Consider the following 18285-nt stretch of genomic DNA (forward strand, 5'->3'; position numbering starts at 1 on the left):
CCGGTTTGAGTGTGAGTCCAGCGGACCGTATGGCTTGAAGGACTGACAGTAGCCGCTTTAGATGCTCTTCAAACGTGGCCGAAAAAACGATCACGTCGTCGAGGTACACAAGGCATGTTTTCCATTTGAGGCCGGACAGAATTGTATCCATAAGTCTCTGAAACGTGGCTGGGGCTGAGCATAGACCGAAAAGGAGGACTTTGAATTCATAAAGCCCGTCTGGCGTCACGAAGGCGGTCTTTTCTCGGTCGCGCTCATCTACTTCTATTTGCCAGTATCCACTTTTAAGGTTCATTGACGAGAAGTAGCGCGCATGCCGTAGCCTGTCCAAAGAGTCATCGATCCGTGGTAATGGATAAACGTCTTTTTTTGTAACATGGTTCAGCTTACGATAATCGATGCAGAAACGCAAGCTGCAGTCTTTCTTTTTCACGAGTACCACTGGCGATGCCCAAGGACTGTTTGATGGTTGGATAACGTCATCCTCTAGCATCTTCTTGACTTGCTGCTGGATCACCTCACGTTCTTTCTGAGCGACGCGATATGGGTTCTGTCGGATCGGTCTTGCTGTGTCTTCCGTAATTATGCTATGTTTAGTCAGAGGCGTTCGACCCACTCGTTATGTCGATGAGAAGATGTCCTTGAACTGGTCGAGCAGCTCCATAAGACGGCATCTTTCAGTCGGTGTTAGACTCGGACCGATATCAACTGGTGGTGTTTGTGGAGGTGATTGAGCTGTGGCTTCCCCTTGCATTAGAAGACAGTCGTGAGAATAGTCGAGCTCTTCGAGGTACGCCACAGCCGTGCCTTTACCGATGTGCCGGCGCTCATTCGTGAAGTTGGTCAGAAGCACGTCGGCGCGCCCATCCACTGAGCTGACGATACCGCGAGCGATGGCGATGCCTTGGTGAAAAAGAAGGTCAGTGATGCGTTCGGCTATGGCGTCTTCATTACAGTGCACGGCGCAACACACGGAAACAAGACTACAAGACAGTGGTGGCACGCAGACGTCGTCGTCGACCACACGTAACACCCTGGGTTCTTGGTCTGGATCAGTGGTCACAGACTTGTCAGCGGCGAATGTGATCACACCGTCGCGTATGTTGACCACAGCACCGTACTCTCTTAAGAAGTCCATTCCCAGAATCATGGGTTTGCAGCACTCCGGTAGGATCAGAAATGTGGCTACAAAAGCCACATTCTCAATAGTGAGTCTTGCTGTACATTTTCCCGTGGGAGCCATTATCTGGCCTCCAGCCCTTCGGATATAAGGGCCCGTCCATTCCATCCTGACTTTCTTGAGTTCGTCTGCCAATCGTTCACTCATTATGGAGAAGTCTGCACCCGTATCGACTAAGGCCGTCACTTCAACGCCGTCAATCGTCACAGCGAGGTCGGCAGTCACAGTTTTCCCGGCGAAGTCTTCATCGTCGTCTCTCACGTGTTTCGGCAGCAGTGGGGGTTTTTCGGCAATTCGACGGCTTGCAACCTTCCCCCCAGAGGTCGCTGCTTTCAGTTTCCCCGCCGTGGGCTGGGAGACCGACCTCTGACGGCGTAAGCAAAACTACGGCGGCTTGGTGAAGCAAAGCGAGCCGGTGATGGTGAGCGCGTCCGGAAGGTAGAAGAGCCTTCCCGCCTGCCAGCCTGGTCGTCGTCGATGGGAGCACGGCTTTCGTCGAACTGTCGGCGTGGCTGTAGGTGCACTACCGCGGTATTCAGCTCGGCGATGTGGGCAAAAACGGTAAATGTGCCCTGGCTCTCCACAGTTATAGCAGAGTGGTCGACGATCCGCAGTGCGCCATATGTCGGTCTTCCGCATATAGGGTCGCCTGACAGAATCCTGCTGAGCCCAGGCTGCCACAGGATACGGTTCGGGGTACTGCGGCGCTGGCATGGGCGTGGGTCGACGAACAGCGTCTGCATAGCTGTATCCGTTCGGCTGGTACGATACTTCTGGAGCCAATGGACGACGCACAGCGTCTGCATAGGTACACGAGTTTGGACGGTGTGGTGGAGCGGAATATTGCTGAGGAGAGGCAAACGCTTGTCGAAGTTCATGGCGAACAATTTCAGCGACGGAGGCTACCGTGGACTCCTGCTGCGGGGGCGCCTGAGACTGCAATGTGTATTTTGCAATCTCTTTCGCGATCTCCTCACGCACGATCTGTCTAATCAGGTGGCGTAGTGAAAACTCGTCGTTTTCGGTAAGTGCGGTGGCGCCTGCAGCTGCGCCGGTGGCCGGGCGATCAGACTGTCGGTACCGTTGCTGTAGCGCACGCTCTATTGCGGTGGCCTCCCTGGTGAACTCGTCCACTGTTGTCGGCGGATTGCGCACAAGACCAACAAATAGCTGCTCTTTAACGCCCCTCATGAGATGGCTTAGCTTTCGAGCCTCGGGCATGTTGGGGTCCGCGCGGTGGCACAAGCGCACCATATCCTCAGCAAACATGGCGACGCTTTCATGCAGCTGTTGGGTGCGTGCTTCAAGAAGGCGTTGTGCGTTTTCGCGTCGGTCCGCGTTACCGAAGGTGTCAAGAAACTGACGACAAAACTCCTCCTATGTCGTCAAGGTTGCCTCCCGGTTTATAAACCACGTCTTCGCGCCGTCTTCAAGGGCGAAGTATACGTGGAAGAGCTTTCCATCGAGACTCCAGTAGTTCGATTTAGCTACCCGTTCGAACTGCTCAAGCCAGTCTTGCGCATCTTCGTTCGGCCGGCCATGAAATGGTTCAGGAATGCGCATATTCTGGACCGTCACCTGTGCAGGACTCCTTGCCATTTCTTGAGTAGGGGTGGTTGTCGGAAGTGTTGCTCCCTTTAAAAGGCCAAATTCTGGTTCAAGACCTTGAAGGCGACGACTTGAGCGGTGCACAGGCGTCTCCACGCGTGGCTTTCTCGAAGGGCTGGACTCGTTGTAGAGTGTCCGCCTCGGCTGCGGGAGGTCGTGGGTTCGAATCCCACTGCCGCTGGATACCCACCGGTCTCTGGAAAATGGGCACAAGAACTCCCCCGGCCTGACACTCGGCTGTGTTCAGGGGTGAGCCGCTTGGGAAGGGAAGCCTACGCCATTCAATTCCCGTCAAAACATGTGGGCACAAAATGAACCCTGAAGAGGTGTAGGAAATCCAGGTAAAAATGAGGTCAAGGATTCTGGTACGTCATGAGAACGATGTTTCCTGCTGTGCATCGCACGCGGCAATATGAAGATGCCGCGTCTCACAGGTATAGGCAGCTTCATCGAAGTACCGTGCCAGTAGCTACTGTTGAAGAGCACTTCAAGCTTTCTATATTTGTGGCTTTTTTGGTCTATCTAATAGGTTTGCTCAATGAGTGCTTTTAAAGGCATCGGCCCACCTTGAACATGCTTTCTTTCATTCTACCACACAATAGTTCCGAACCTGCCACTCTTCCCACTGCCAAAAAGGTGCTGATGTCTACTTGAACATTATCTCAACTTCGACATTGCAAGGGGAGTTAGTCGTATATACACTGAAATGGAAGCGATAGAAGGGAGAAACGCTGAGCAAGTCTGTCATGCAAGTGGTTGCCACTTGCCCAGAAGTATTCTTCCCAAACGGGCAGCGTCTGCTAACGATTCTGGCACCTCTGCCCGTAAGTACAGCTGAAGTAAAACGCTCTTTTTGATTACTGAGACGCCTAAAAATGTGACTAAGAGCTACAACAGCAAATGAAAGATTTTTTCGCATCACTCTTTTAAACATACTACGTATTTAACTACGCCTGGAAGACATTCCCTTTTTTCTTTACTGGAAACGTAGACAGCCTCAGCTGAATGTGTAGTATCAACCACAGGCTCCTACTGAAAAACAGGGAAGAAATTTAGGTTATTCATGCATTGAGATTTTTTGAATAGCCGTAGAAACACAGTTGTTAATGAGCGGTTTATGGGGTTTAGTATCTCAAAACCACAATATAATTTGACAGACGACGTAGCGCGGCACTCCGGTGATTCCCCCACTCTGCGTCTTTAACATGCCGCTAAATCAAAGTGCGCGGGCCCCGATCATTTTCGCCTACATCAAAAATATGACAGCGATTTGATCCCGTGGCCTGCGAGTGAGCAATGGAACACTATAGCTGCTGGACCACTGTAGCGGGTAGTAAAAAAGGCGGTTTTGGTAACACCGCTATGCACTACTTTTCGTCCAGATGTCAGAGTGCAAGTTGAATTGATTGAGATGCATTGCTGAAAATCACTTTCACACCGTGGCACCGTGATTTCGTTTTCTCCCGTTGCCTACTCCTTTCTTTTCTTGGCACCTTTCCCATGAAGCCATCCTTAGTGCTTTGGAAACAGTAGGTCTTGGTGGCAAGATATATATGTGGGTGTACAGCTACTTACAGCTGAGATCATTTTACGTGATGACAGCGAATGGCCCAACACCTGATTATTACAGCAGCCGAGGAGTTCCTCAGGGAGGAGCGCTAAGCCCTACCCTTTTCAACCTAACTCTCATTGGTCTAGTCGAGCTGCTACCTAGCACTGTAAAACTTTCTGTCTATGCTGATGACATCTGCATTTGGACATCAGGTGTGACAAGGCCTCAGCTTCGCGCCCGCCTTCAGAAGGCTGTTGACCCGCAGGGCGCGGGTTCGAATCCCGGCTGCGGCGGCTGCATTTCCGATGGAGGCGGAAATGTTGTAGGCCCGTGTGCTCAGATTTGGGTGCACGTTAAAGAACCCCAGGTGGTCTAAATTTCCGGAGCCCTCCACTATGGCGTCTCTCATAATCATATAGTGGTTTTGGGACGTTAAACCCCACATATCAATCAATCAGAAGGCTGTTACAACGACGTCAAGCTACCTTCGTAAACAAGACCTCGAGGTGTCCTGCGGAAAATGTGCAGTGGTCGCGTTCATGCGGAAACCAATGTCTGCTTACAGTATATCGTATAATGAAGAATACATATCGTTCAGCAGAAGCCACCGGTTCTTGGGAGTCATAATAGATAGAAACCTGTCGTGGACTCCACACGTGAACTATGTGAAGAGGCGGCTGATCGCAACATGCCACATGTTCAAATTCCTAGCAGGAAAGAATTGGGGAGTGCCCATACCATCCATGCTACAACTGTACAGAGTGCTGTTTATCGGATTCTTACGGTACAGCTTACCTGCAATACTTAACACCGGCAAGACCAACCTGCGCGCAATTCAGAGCATTCAAGCCCAAGCACTAAAGATATGCCTTGGATTACCCCGCAGTGCTTCGACGGCTGAAACCATTGCCATCGCGCAAGGTCACTCAATAAATACGCATATTATTACCGAGACAATGCGCATGCACCTCAGGCATTATTCCAGGACCCCTTCTGACCACCTGGCGATCCTAGTTGTTCAAAGGCCCCGCACGACATATGACACTATTGTCTACAAGCATCGTTCATCGTTTGCTGAGACATACGCACCTGCATCAAAGCCACTGCTTCCTCCTTGGAGCTTGAGCCGGCCGCGAGTTCACCTAATGATTCAAGGAATTAGGAGAAAATCGGACTTACCTACACATGCCCTGAAACAACTGAGTCTTTTTCTACTGGAACAAAACTACAGTAACCATGTGCACATTTACAAGGATGGCTCTACTACGCCGTCTAGTTCAGGTGGAGCAGTGGTTATACCATCACAAGGGGTAACTCGGTGTTTTAAGACTTCACATGTGACAACTTCAACGACGGCAGAACTCGAGGCTCTGCGCTATGCACTGGAACACATCAATTCAGAAGCAAGACCAGGTAAATGGGCTGTGTTTTCTGACTCAAAACCAGCGTTACAGTGCCTGATATCAGTTCTCCGACGCGGATGCCACGACCAGTTGACCTACCAAACCGTGAAACTTCACCACCATTTAATACAAAAAGGCCATGACATCGTCTTTCAGTGGTTACCTGGGCATTGTGGTATAGGCGGCAATGATTCTGCAGATCATGCTGCTCGCACGTCACATAAAGAAGCAAACGGCGTTCCGATTCCGCTTTCAAGAGCGGATGCGGTGAGGCAGATTCGTCAACTGGCCCGCAGTCTCACACTGACTGAGTGGAACACACCAAGCATACGACGTACAAGACTGCACGAGCTCGACCCTTCACTACAACTCCGGCCTCCACCCGGCCTACATCGACGTGCAGCTTCGCTTCTCTATCGCCTTTGGCTGGGAGTTGCTTTCACGAAAGCTTATACCACGTTAATCGGAATTACTGACAGTGCGGTGTGCGATGTTTGCGGCACCGACGAAAATATCGAACACCTGCTGTGCCATTGTCCTCGATTTGCCTCAGATAGACAAATACTTGCCAACGCAATGCGGCGACTGGATGATCGGCCTCTTTCTGTGCAGGTGCTATTACAGCAACGTCCACATGCCTCGACCGCCCACAAGGCAGTGAAAGCCCTGCTGTGTTTCCTGAGAAAGACAGGCTTGTGTGAACGCCTCTGACATGCGGTAGAGTTCTACACGCTGCAGTGAAATTACTGTCAGTCTCTTCCCCACCCTTTTTTTTCTTTTCCCTCTTTTCTCTCTTTTTCGTCTTTCTTGTCCCCTTCCCTAATCCCCCAGTGTAGGGTAGCCAACCGGATGTCTTTCTGGTTAACCTCCCTGCCTTCTCTCTTTTTGTTGCTTCCTTCCTTCCTTCCTTTCACTTGCAGACGTTGTTCGCGGGTATGAAAGGTTTGAACATCACTGCAACAACCCAAGTTTGCATGTAACAATTCTCGAAATCTTCGAGTAACATATCTGTCATTATTATGACATGTAAAGCGCAGGATAATTTTCGTGTCAATTAAAAAAACTCAACAGTATTTTTATTTGTTATGTGTCTATTTGCTGCATGAAACATTGCTTCCTCAGAGTTTATTTCATTTCTAGTAAAAATAATGGTTACTGTGAAAATTCTTCTTTATTTTACAAGATAACATGTCCACCCATGTTTCTTCAACCTTTGCATTTTTTTTCTTGCGCGTACTCTCGATAGATGCAGGAATCGCTCGGTGTGCCCTTCTAATTATGTCAATGCAAAGACAGAAACAGATGAAGTGAATGAAAATATATATATATATATATATATATATATATATATATATATATATATATATATATATATATATATATATATATATATATATATATATATACAGAAGAATAACTTCGATTGCCGCAAGGTTATAAATATAAATGTAGATGCGCTTTCACATAACAACTGTTTATTGTGCCGACGTTTCGACAGGAACCCTGTCTTTTTCAAGGCATAATACTATTTACACATGTTCCGTGCCTTTTTATATCCTGTCGAGACAGGTGGGGAGGGGTCAATTGAGAGAGAGAGAGAAAAAAAAAGAAAAAAAGAAGAAACAGCGAAACCGGAGGACAAACATTAAATAAAATATAGAAAATCTAGGAGAAAAAGCAAGACCGACTCGGCGTAATTAGAAAGGGGCAGCATTTCAACAGAGTAGGGCAGTGGTAGATGAGGAATGTCATCATTGTCAACAATACCTCCCCCGCACCCACACTTCCCCAAGTGGGCAGGGAGCCACCGTTTTTGTATTTCACCTTTCGGTGTAGTCCGCTGGCGGCTCGTTTCTCTTTGAAGTGTATGACAAGTTAATGGGGAGGGCTTAAGCGCTTTAAGTGCATGCTGGTGGCGTCGGGAGGAGCGAAAAAGCCGGTGAATGAGGCACCGCCATCGATATTCATTATATGCATTGGCTCCTTGTCAGTGAAGGAACAGAATGTGCGTTTAAAAAAAAAACAGGGAGGGGGGGGGAGATTGTACGACATCAGAGACAGTCACCACACAGTTGCCACTCACTGGGAAGACATGCGCGCATGCACGAAAAAGCTGGCGGCTAGTTCCTCTTTGAAGTGTATGACAAGATAATGGGGAGGGCTTAAGCGCTTTAAGTGCGTGCTGGTGGCGTCGGGAGGAGCGAAAAAGCCGGTGAATGAGGCACCGCCATCGATATTCATTATATGCATTGGCTCCTTGTCAGTGAAGGAACAGAATGTTCGTTAAAAATTAAAGAAAGAAAAAAAACAGAATAAAAAACAGGGGGGGGGGGAGATTGTAGGACATCCGAGACAGTCACCACACAGTTGCGGCTCACTGGGAAGACATGCGCGCATGCACGAAAAAGGTAACGAAACCACCTAGCTGTCAGCTCCTTGTCAGTGAAGGAACAGAATGTGCTTTGCAACTTAAAGAAGAGAAAGAAAAAAAAGGGGGGGTGACCGTACGACATCCGGGAACACTTATCTGTGCGTTCCGGTTGTGCTTGATGAGGCAAATCATGTCTATGTTGTCAGATGCATAGGCCAAAAGCTTTGTTAGCGGGTAATATTATTGTCGTAATAAAACCGGACTGATTAGAGAGAAGCGTTTGCGTCTTTTAGCAGTCGTAACGCAGACAGATTGCCTGGGTGTTCATTTATTCCGTATTTTATCGTGTTAAATTTGTAGATAAAAAAAGATTCCCGTTGTTCCCGTTCTCTGATTGTTCGGAAGTTGTTTTCTAGTAATGTAACCCTGATGTCATCAAAGCTGTGGTCTTTTAATGTGCAGTGTTTTGAAAGTGGAAGGCCTGGCAGAGATCGTACATGTGCCCGATGGTTGTTGAATCTAATTTTAAACGGAGTGTCTGTCTGGCCCACGTATTGCTTGTTACATACCCCACATTCCAGGAGGTATATGACGTTGTCTGAGTCACAGTCTAGTGCACCTCTTATCCTGTGCTTAAAATCCGAGTGGGTGCTTTTCGCCACTGTCGTTGTCTGCATGTGTTTGCATACCCTGCATCTGCTTTTTCCGCAAGAGTGACACCCAATTTGAGGTTTCACACCTATCTTTGAATTTATTAAATGATCCTTTATAATTTTCGGCCTTCTGTATACAACACAAGGAGGAGAAGTGAAAATTTTGGATAGTCGCACGCTCTGTTCCAGTATGTTAAAGTGTTTTCTTAGGACCTTGTTTATGTTCGGTGGGTTGCTCGTGAAAGTTAATAGCAAGTTTTTGTTGCGGTGTTGGTCGGCGTTTCTCTGGTGGTTGAGAAGAATCTGGCGGTCCAGATTTTCAGCTTTTTTGATAGCGTCATCGATGATAGCTTGCGGGTATTCTTGATTACCCGCAAGCTATCATCGATGACGCTATCAAAAAAGCTGAAAATCTGGACCGCCAGATTCTTCTCAACCACCAGAAAAACGCCGACCAACACCGCAACAAAAACTTGCTATTAACTTTCACGAGCAACCCACCGAACATAAACAAGGTTCTAAGAAAACACTTTAACATACTGGAACAGAGCGTGCGACTATCCAAAATTTTCACTTCTCCTCCTTGTGTTGTATACAGAAGGCCGAAAAATATAAAAAATATAAAGGATCATTTAATAAATTCAAAGATAGGTGTGAAACCTCAAATTGGGTGTCACCCTTGCGGAAAAAGCAGATGCAGGGTATGCAAACACATGCAGACAACGACAGTGGCGAAAAGCACCCACTCAGATTTTAAGCACAGGATAAGAAGTGCACTAGACTGTGACTCAGACAACGTCATATACCTCCTGGAATGTGGGGTATGTAACAAGCAATACGTGGGCCAGACAGACACTCCGTTTAGAATTAGATTCAACAACCATCGGGCACATGTACGATCTCTGCCAGGCCTTCCACTTTCAAAACACTGCACATTAAAAGACCACAGCTTTGATGACATCAGGGTTACATTACTAGAAAACAACTTCCGAACAATCAGAGAACGGGAACAACGGGAATCTTTTTTTATCTACAAATTTAACACGATAAAATACGGAATAAATGAACACCCAGGCAATCTGTCTGCGTTACGACTGCTAAAAGACGCAAACGCTTCTCTCTAATCAGTCCGGTTTTATTACGACAATAATATTACCCGCTAACAAAGCTTTTGGCCTATGCATCTGACAACATAGACATAATTTGCCTCATCAAGCACAACCGGAACGCACAGATAAGTGTTCCCGGATGTCGTACGGTCACCCCCCCCCCCTTTTTTTCTTTCTCTTCTTTAAGTTGCAAAGCACATTCTGTTCCTTCACTGACAAGGAGCTGACAGCTAGGTGGTTTCGTTACCTTTTTCGTGCATGCGCGCATGTCTTCCCAGTGAGCCGCAACTGTGTGGTGACTGTCTCGGATGTCCTACAATCTCCCCCCTCCCCCCCTGTTTTTTATTCTGTTTTTTTTTCTTTAATTTTTAACGAACATTCTGTTCCTTCACTGACAAGGAGCCAATGCATATAATGAATATCGATGGGGGTGCCTCATTCACCGGCTTTTTCGCTCCTCCCGACGCCACCAGCACGCACTTAAAGCGCTTAAGCCCTCCCCATTATCTTGTCATACACTTCAAAGAGGAACTAGCCGCCAGCTTTTTCGTGCATGCGCGCATGTCTTCCCAGTGAGCCGCAACTGTGTGGTGACTGTCTCGGATGTCCTACAATCTCCCCCCTCCCCCCCTGTTTTTTATTCTGTTTTTTTTCTTTCTTTAATTTTTAACGAACATTCTGTTCCTTCACTGACAAGGAGCCAATGCATATAATGAATATCGATGGGGGTGCCTCATTCACCGGCTTTTTCGCTCCTCCCGACGCCACCAGCACGCACTTAAAGCGCTTAAGCCCTCCCCATTATCTTGTCATACACTTCAAAGAGGAACTAGCCGCCAGCTTTTTCGTGCATGCGCGCATGTCTTCCCAGTGAGTCGCAACTGTGTGGTGACTGTCTCTGATGTCGTACAATCTCCCCCCCCCCTCCCTGTTTTTTTTTAAACGCACATTCTGTTCCTTCACTGACAAAGAGCCAATGCATATAATGAATATCGATGGCGGTGCCTCATTCACCGGCTTTTTCGCTCCTCCCGACGCCACCAGCATGCACTTAAAGCGCTTAAGCCCTCCCCATTAACTTGTCATACACTTCAAAGAGAAACGAGCCGCCAGCGGACTACACCGAAAGGTGAAATACAAAAACGGCGGCTCCCTGCCCACTTGGGGAAGTGTGGGTGCGGGGGAGGTATTGTTGACAATGATGACATTCCTCATCTACCACTGCCCTACTCTGTTGAAATGCTGCCCCTTTCTAATTACGCCGAGTCGGTCTTGCTTTTTCTCCTAGATTTTCTATATTTTATTTAATGTTTGTCCTCCGGTTTCGCTGTTTCTTCTTTTTTTTCTTTTCTCTCTCTCTCTCTCTCTCTCAATTGACCCCTCCCCACCTGTCTCGACAGGATATAAAAAGGCACGGAACATGTGTAAATAGTATTATGCCTTGAAAAAGACAGGGTTCCTGTCGAAACGTCGGCACAATAAACAGTTGTTATGTGAAAGCGCATCTACATTTATATTTATATATATATATATATATATATATATTGATATGTGGGGTTGAACGTCCCAAAACCACCATTATGATTATGAGAGACGCCGTAGTGGAGGGCTACGAAAATTTCGACCACCTGGGGTTCTTTCACGTGCACCCAAATCTGAGTACACGGGCCTACAACATTTCCGCCTCCATCGTAAATGCAATATATATATATATATATATATATATATATATATATATATATATATATATATATATATATATATATATATATATATATATATATATATATATATATATATATAGCCACAGCTCGACCATCGCAGAAGACGCGTGCCACAATTCGCGTTCGTAAAAGCTGCCAAGCAAGTAGCAAGAAAGCCGCGCCATGGAACGCGGTCCTGCACGCGCCACGACGCTACGCCACGAGACCAGCACGAGACTGGAGGGGCAGATAAAGAGACCGACGAAGTTGGAGTCGGCGAGCAAGAGACATTTTGGCTGACCATTTTTAGTTTTGAGTTTACGGGCACAAAATCGCCCTAAATAAAGAGTTTATATAGTACCAGGTGCTATACGTTTCCTGGGGTTTTGTGCCTACTATAGGCGCTTCGTTGAAAACTTCTCCAAGATTGCGGAACCACTGACACGGCTTACGAAGGAAGGTGTGCCATTCATCTGGCACCAAAAGCAAGAAGACGCCTTCTCTGAGTTTCGACGGCGTTTGCAGTCACCTGCCATACTCGCTCATTTTGACGAAGATGTCAAAACAGACATTCATACGGACGCCAGCAACGTTGGCCTCAGTGCTGTTCTTGTTCAATGGCAGAACGGAGAAGAAAACGTTGTTGCTTATGCAAGCCGCACTCTGTCGAAAGCTCAGTATAATTATTCAGCTACGAAAAAGGAATGTCTCGCAGTTACATGGGCCATCAGTAAGTTCCGTCCATATTTATACGGTAGACCATTCCGAGCCACCAGTGACAATCATTCATTGTGCTGGCTTGCGACCCTCAAGGATCCTTCCGGAAGACTTGCTAGATGGAGCCTGCGTCTACAAGAATATGACATCACCGTAGTGTACAAGTCTGGCCACAAGCACAATGACGCGGATTGCTTGTCACGAGCACCAGTCCAGACCTCGTTTCCTGAGCATCAACACGACTCCGCATTTCTTGGAGCTGTGAATGTGTCGGAGATGGCTCATGATCAGCGAATGGACCCAGAATTACTTCTGCTCATTCATTACTTAGAGTGGTAGCAAGTCGAGGTACCGCGAGCTTTCGTCCGTGGACTACGTTCCTACGTCCTCCACAACAACGTCCTCTACAAGAGAAACTTTCAACACACCGGTGAAACGTTCCTACTATTGATACCATCATCACTGCGAGCGGAAATTTTAGAAGCGTGTCATGATGACCCATCGGCAGGTCACTTGGGCATTAGTAGGACTTTGGAAAGAATCCGCCAGAGATATTAGTGGCCAAAATTGATGGATTCAGTACAGCATTACGTAAGATCATGTCGAGAATGCCAAAGACGCAAAGTACCACCCCTAAAACCAGCAGGTCTTTTGAAACCGATAGAGCCACCGAAAGTCCTGTTTGAGCAGGTTGGAATGGATTTGCTAGGACCATTTCCTATGTCATTGTTTGGGAAGCACTGGATAGTTATAGCAACCGACTACATGACCCAGTATGCCGAGACGTCATCCCTCACAAAAGGAACGGCAAATGAAGTGGCTCGGTTTTTTGTGACCCAGATAGTGCTGCGACATGGTGCACCTAAAGTCCTTCTAACTGACAAAGGAACTGCGTTCACTGCCAGGCTAGTACAGTCTGTCATGAAACTAACGCACACCGACCACGGAAGAACTACCGCATACCATCCGCAAACTAACGGGTTAACTGAAAGGCTGAGCAGGACGCTTGCTGACATGATCGCGATGTATGTGGACGTCGAGCATCGGACTTGGGACACCATATTACCGTATGCTACATTTGCATACAATACCGCAGTACAAGAGACAACCCACTTCACGCCATTCCAACTTTTTTATCGTCGGACAGTAACAACGACATTAGACGCGATGCTGCCTGTCCGCAGCACGAATGAAGAGAACCATGACATAAGCGAATATGTAGAAAGGGCAGAAGAGGCGCGACAACTAGCACGGAACCGCATAATTCAACAGCAGGACGTCGACGCGCACCGTTACAATCCAAGACAAAGGGACGTTCAGTACTCCCCTGGAGACCAAGTGTGGGTCTGGACGCCTGTACATGCACGTGGCCTATCAGAAAAGCTTATGCGGCGTTATTTTGGCCCTTACAGGGTTCTTCGTCAGCTAGGCCCATTAAACTACTAAGTGATCCCTGAAGGTCAAGTATGCACAACACGACGCAGGAATCTCCCGGAAGTTGTACATGTAGTACGGATGAACCGTACTACGACAGGAATCGAACAAGCGAACCGACTGACGTCGTCTAACACAAGGACAAGTCCTATTGTTTAGAAACTGTCAGCCGGCTACACGCATCGGGGCGATGCGTGCTAGGAGGGGGACTAATGCCACAGCTCCACCATCGCAGAAGACGCGTGCCACAATTTGCGTTCGTAAAAGCCGCCAAGCAAGTAGCAAGAAAGCCGGGCCATGGAACGCCGTCCTGCACGCGCCACGATGCTACGCCACGGGACCGGCACAAGACTCGAGGGGCAGAGGAAGTGACCGACGAAGTTCGATTCAGCGAGCAAGAGACAATTTTGGCTGACCATTTTTAGTTTTGAGTTTACGGGCACAAGTTCGCCCCTGAATAAAGAGTTTATATAGTACCAGGTGGTATATTTATTCGTAACAATATATATATATATATATATATATATATATATATATATATATATATATTAAAGGAAAGAAGTGTATACCTAAGGGCTCGTGTTTCTGTGTTTTACACAGTATTATTAGGATCTAACAGACAATAATGCCAAGGAAAGTATAGGGGAAGATATTAGACCGAATTGTAATGTATATATGAAGAAAAGTGGGTGAAAAGATAACTTGCCGTGGCAAGTTATTTTTATCCTGCCCACGTTGCGATTCTGTTAGATCTCATTATTATATACATATATATATATATATATATATATATATCATCAGCCTGGCTACGTCCACTGCAGGACAAAAGCCTCTCCCATGCTCCGCCAGTTAACCCGGTCCTGTGCTTGCTGCTGCCAATTTATACCCGCAAACTTCTTAATTTCATCTGCCCACCTAACCTTCTGTCTCCCCCTAACCCGCTTTCCTTCTCTAGGAATCCAGTTAGTTACTCCTAATGACCAGCGGTTATCCTGTCTACGCGCTACATGCCCGGCCCATGTCCATTTCCTCTTCTTTATTTCAACTATGATATCCTAACCCCCGTTTGTCCCCTAATCCACTCCGCTCTCTTCTTGTCTCTCAAGGTTACACCTACCATTTTTCTTTTCATTGCTCGCTGCGTCGTCCTCAATTTAAGCTGAACCTTCTCTGTGAGTCTCCAGGTTTCTGCTCCGTAGCTAAGTACCGGCAAGATGCAGCTGTTATATACCTTCCTCTTAAGGGATGATGGCAATCTACCTGTCATAATTTGAGAGTGCCCACCGAATGTGCTCCACCCCATTCTCATTCTTCTAGTTACTTCAATCTCGTGGTTAGGCTCTGCGGTTATTACCTGCCCTAAGTAGACATAGTCTTTTACAAATTCAAGTGCACTATTACCTATCTCGAAGCGCTGTTCCTTTCCGAGGTTGTTGTACATTACTTTCGTTTTCTGCAGATTAATTTTAAGACCCACTTTTCTGCTCTTCTTGTGTAACTCCGTAATCATGAGTTGCAATTCGTCCCTTGAGTTACTCAGCAATGCAATGTCATCGGCGAAGCGCAGGTTACTAAGGTACTCTCCATTAACTCTTATCCCTAACTGTTCCCATTCTAGGCTTATGAAAACCTCCTGTAAGCACGCGGTAAATAGCATTGGGGAGATTGTGTCCCCCTGCCATACACCCTTCTTGATTGGTATTCTGTTGCTTTCTTTATGAAGCACTATGGTAGCAGCTGATCCCCTGTAGATTTCTTTCAGAATGTTTATATATACTTCATCTACGCCCTGATTCCGCAGTGTCTGCATGACGGCTGATATTTCTACTGAGTCAAACGCCTTCTCGTAATCTATGAAGGCTATGTATAGTGGTTGGTTATACTCTGAGCATTTCTCTATTACCTGATTGATAGTATGAATGTGGTCAATTGTTGAGTAGCCTGTTCGAAATCCTGCTTGTTCCTTTGGTTAATTGAATTCTAATGTTTTCTTTATTCTGTTAGCAATTACCTTTGTATATAGCTTGTACAGTAGAGAAAGCAAGCTGATTGGCCTGTAATTCTTCAAGTCCTTGTCATCTCCTTTCTTATGTATTAAGATGATGTTAGCGTTCTTTCAAGACTCTGGTACCCTTGCCGTCAGGAGACACCTCGTAAACAGGGTGGCTAGTTTTTCTAACACAATCTGTCCTCCATCTTTCAGCAGATCTCATGTTATCTGATCCTCACCAGCAGCTTTGCCTCTTTGCATGCTCTCCAAAGCTTTTCTGACTTCTTCTCTCATTACTGGTGGGGTTTCATCTTGGTTACTGTTAGTTATTATCGTATTAAGGTCGTGGTTGTCTCGGCTACTGTACAGATTTATGTAAAACTCCTCCGCTATTTTGACTATCCTAACCATATTGGTAGTTATTTTGCCTTCTTTGTCCCTTAGTGCATACATCCCACTTTTTCCTATCTCAAGTTTCCTCTTCACTGCTTTGAAGCTTCCTCCGTTTTTCAGAGCGTGTTCAATTCTCTTCATGTTATACCTTCTTACATCGCATACTTTACGTCTATTAATCAACTTCGAAAGCTCTGCCAGTTCTATTTCGTCTGTTGTACTTGACACTTCCATGATTTGACGCTTCTTAATTAGGTTCTTCGTTTCCTGGGAAAGCTTGCCAGTGTCCTGTCCAGCTACCCTGTCTCCAACTTCCACTGCACACTCCGTAATGATACTCGTCAGATTATCATTTATTGTATCTACGCTAAGGTTGGTTTCCTCACTAAGGGCCGAGTACCTGTTCTGCAGCGACACTCTGAATTCCTGTACTTTCCCTCTCAGTGCTAGCTCATTGATTGGCTTCTTGCGTATCAGTTTCTGTCGTTCCTTCTTCAAGTCTAGGCGAATTCGAGACTGTACTATTCTATGGTCACTGCATCGTACCTTGCCAACCACTTCCACATCCTGCACGATTCCTGAGTGTGCAGTCATTATAAAGTCTATTTCGTTCTTATTTTCGCCATTAGGGCTCCTCCATGTCCACTTGCGGTTTTCTCGTTTTCGGTAGAAGGTATTTAAAATCCGTAAATTATTGCGTTCTGCGAATTCTACTAGTAGCTCTCTTCTGGCGTTTCTAGTGGTGATGAGATAATATCCTACTGCCTGGTCTCCAGCCTGCTTCTTCCCTACCTTTGCATTAAAGTCGCCCATCACTATAGTATGCTGTGTTTTTACCTTACTCATTGCCGATTCCACGTCTTCATAGAAGCTTTCAACTGAAGCATCATCATGGCTGGATGTAGACGCATAAGCCTGTACTACCTTCATCTTGTATCTTTTATTCAGTTTAATTACAATACCTACCACCCTTTCATTGATGCTATAATATTCCTCTATGTTGCCAGCTATGTTTCTGTGAACTAGGAACCCCACTCCCAGTTCTCTTCTATCCGCCAAGCCCCGATAGCAAAGGACGTGCCCATTCTGTAGCTCCGTATAGGCCTTATCTGTCCTCCTAACCTCACTGAGCCCTATTATATCCCATTTAACACCCTTTAGCTCCTCGAATAGTACAGCTAGACTTCCCTCACTAGATAAGGTTCTAGCGTTAAACGTTGCCAAGTTCAGGTTCCAATGGCGGCCTGTAGTCTAAAGATTCTTAGCACCCTCTGCTGCGTTGCAGATCTGACCGCCGCCGTAGTCTGTTGCTTCGCAGCTGCTGAGGACTGAGGGCCGTGAGTTATTTGGCGTATCCGTGTGGGAGGTAGTGGCCAGATACTGCACCAGGGTGGCCAATCCTTCTCTGGTGAGGGAGTGCGTTCCCGGCGGTGGTTACCGGTGAGGCCGCGCCTCAGGCCTCTTAATGCAGTTCCATCAACTCGCGTTTTTTTTTTTCTGGTTGGGAACTGCGCGGCACCGGGCACGTGGTCCAACTGTTGTTATATATATATATATATATATATATATATATATATATATATATATATATATATATATATATATATATATATATATATATATATAGATTACTAGGTTGTCGTACACTTTTTCAGCTTTATGTTCCTCATCCTTGCGCTGTTCACCACGCTGCTGAAAAATAATACTTGTGCTCACTGCAGCGCCCGCACATCATTTGTCATTACGATGCTTTAGGTTTATGACCATCTTTTTATTTATGAACTTAAGCTACATGATGGGGATATTGGTAGGCCTTTCTAAGGTTGTGATTGGCAAGCACGTTTGCCTGTGTTTCACCTTTTTCACCAGAAAACACTTGGGAGTATGTTTAAATGTAAGGGCATAGTAAAGATATGTAGGAATATATTCTACACTGGCATAGAAGCGAAGTTTTGTCGGTGAAGCAAATATTCTTTCGCAAGCACGCGCGCGCGCACGTGTGTGTATGTATGTATGTAGGTGTCTGTCTGTGTGTGTGTGTGTGTTTTAGCAGAACCTGCGAAGGTTCAATATACCTGTTAGTTTATGGCTTGCAGTATATCATAGCACACGTACGAATAGTCACACTGCCAAGTACTTGAGCGGGACCTATGAGACCTTGGAACTGTGTCT

The sequence above is a fragment of the Rhipicephalus microplus genome, chromosome 3 (genome assembly GCF_043290135.1).
Source record: "Rhipicephalus microplus isolate Deutch F79 chromosome 3, USDA_Rmic, whole genome shotgun sequence".
Taxonomy (NCBI): Eukaryota; Metazoa; Arthropoda; class Arachnida; order Ixodida; family Ixodidae; genus Rhipicephalus; species Rhipicephalus microplus.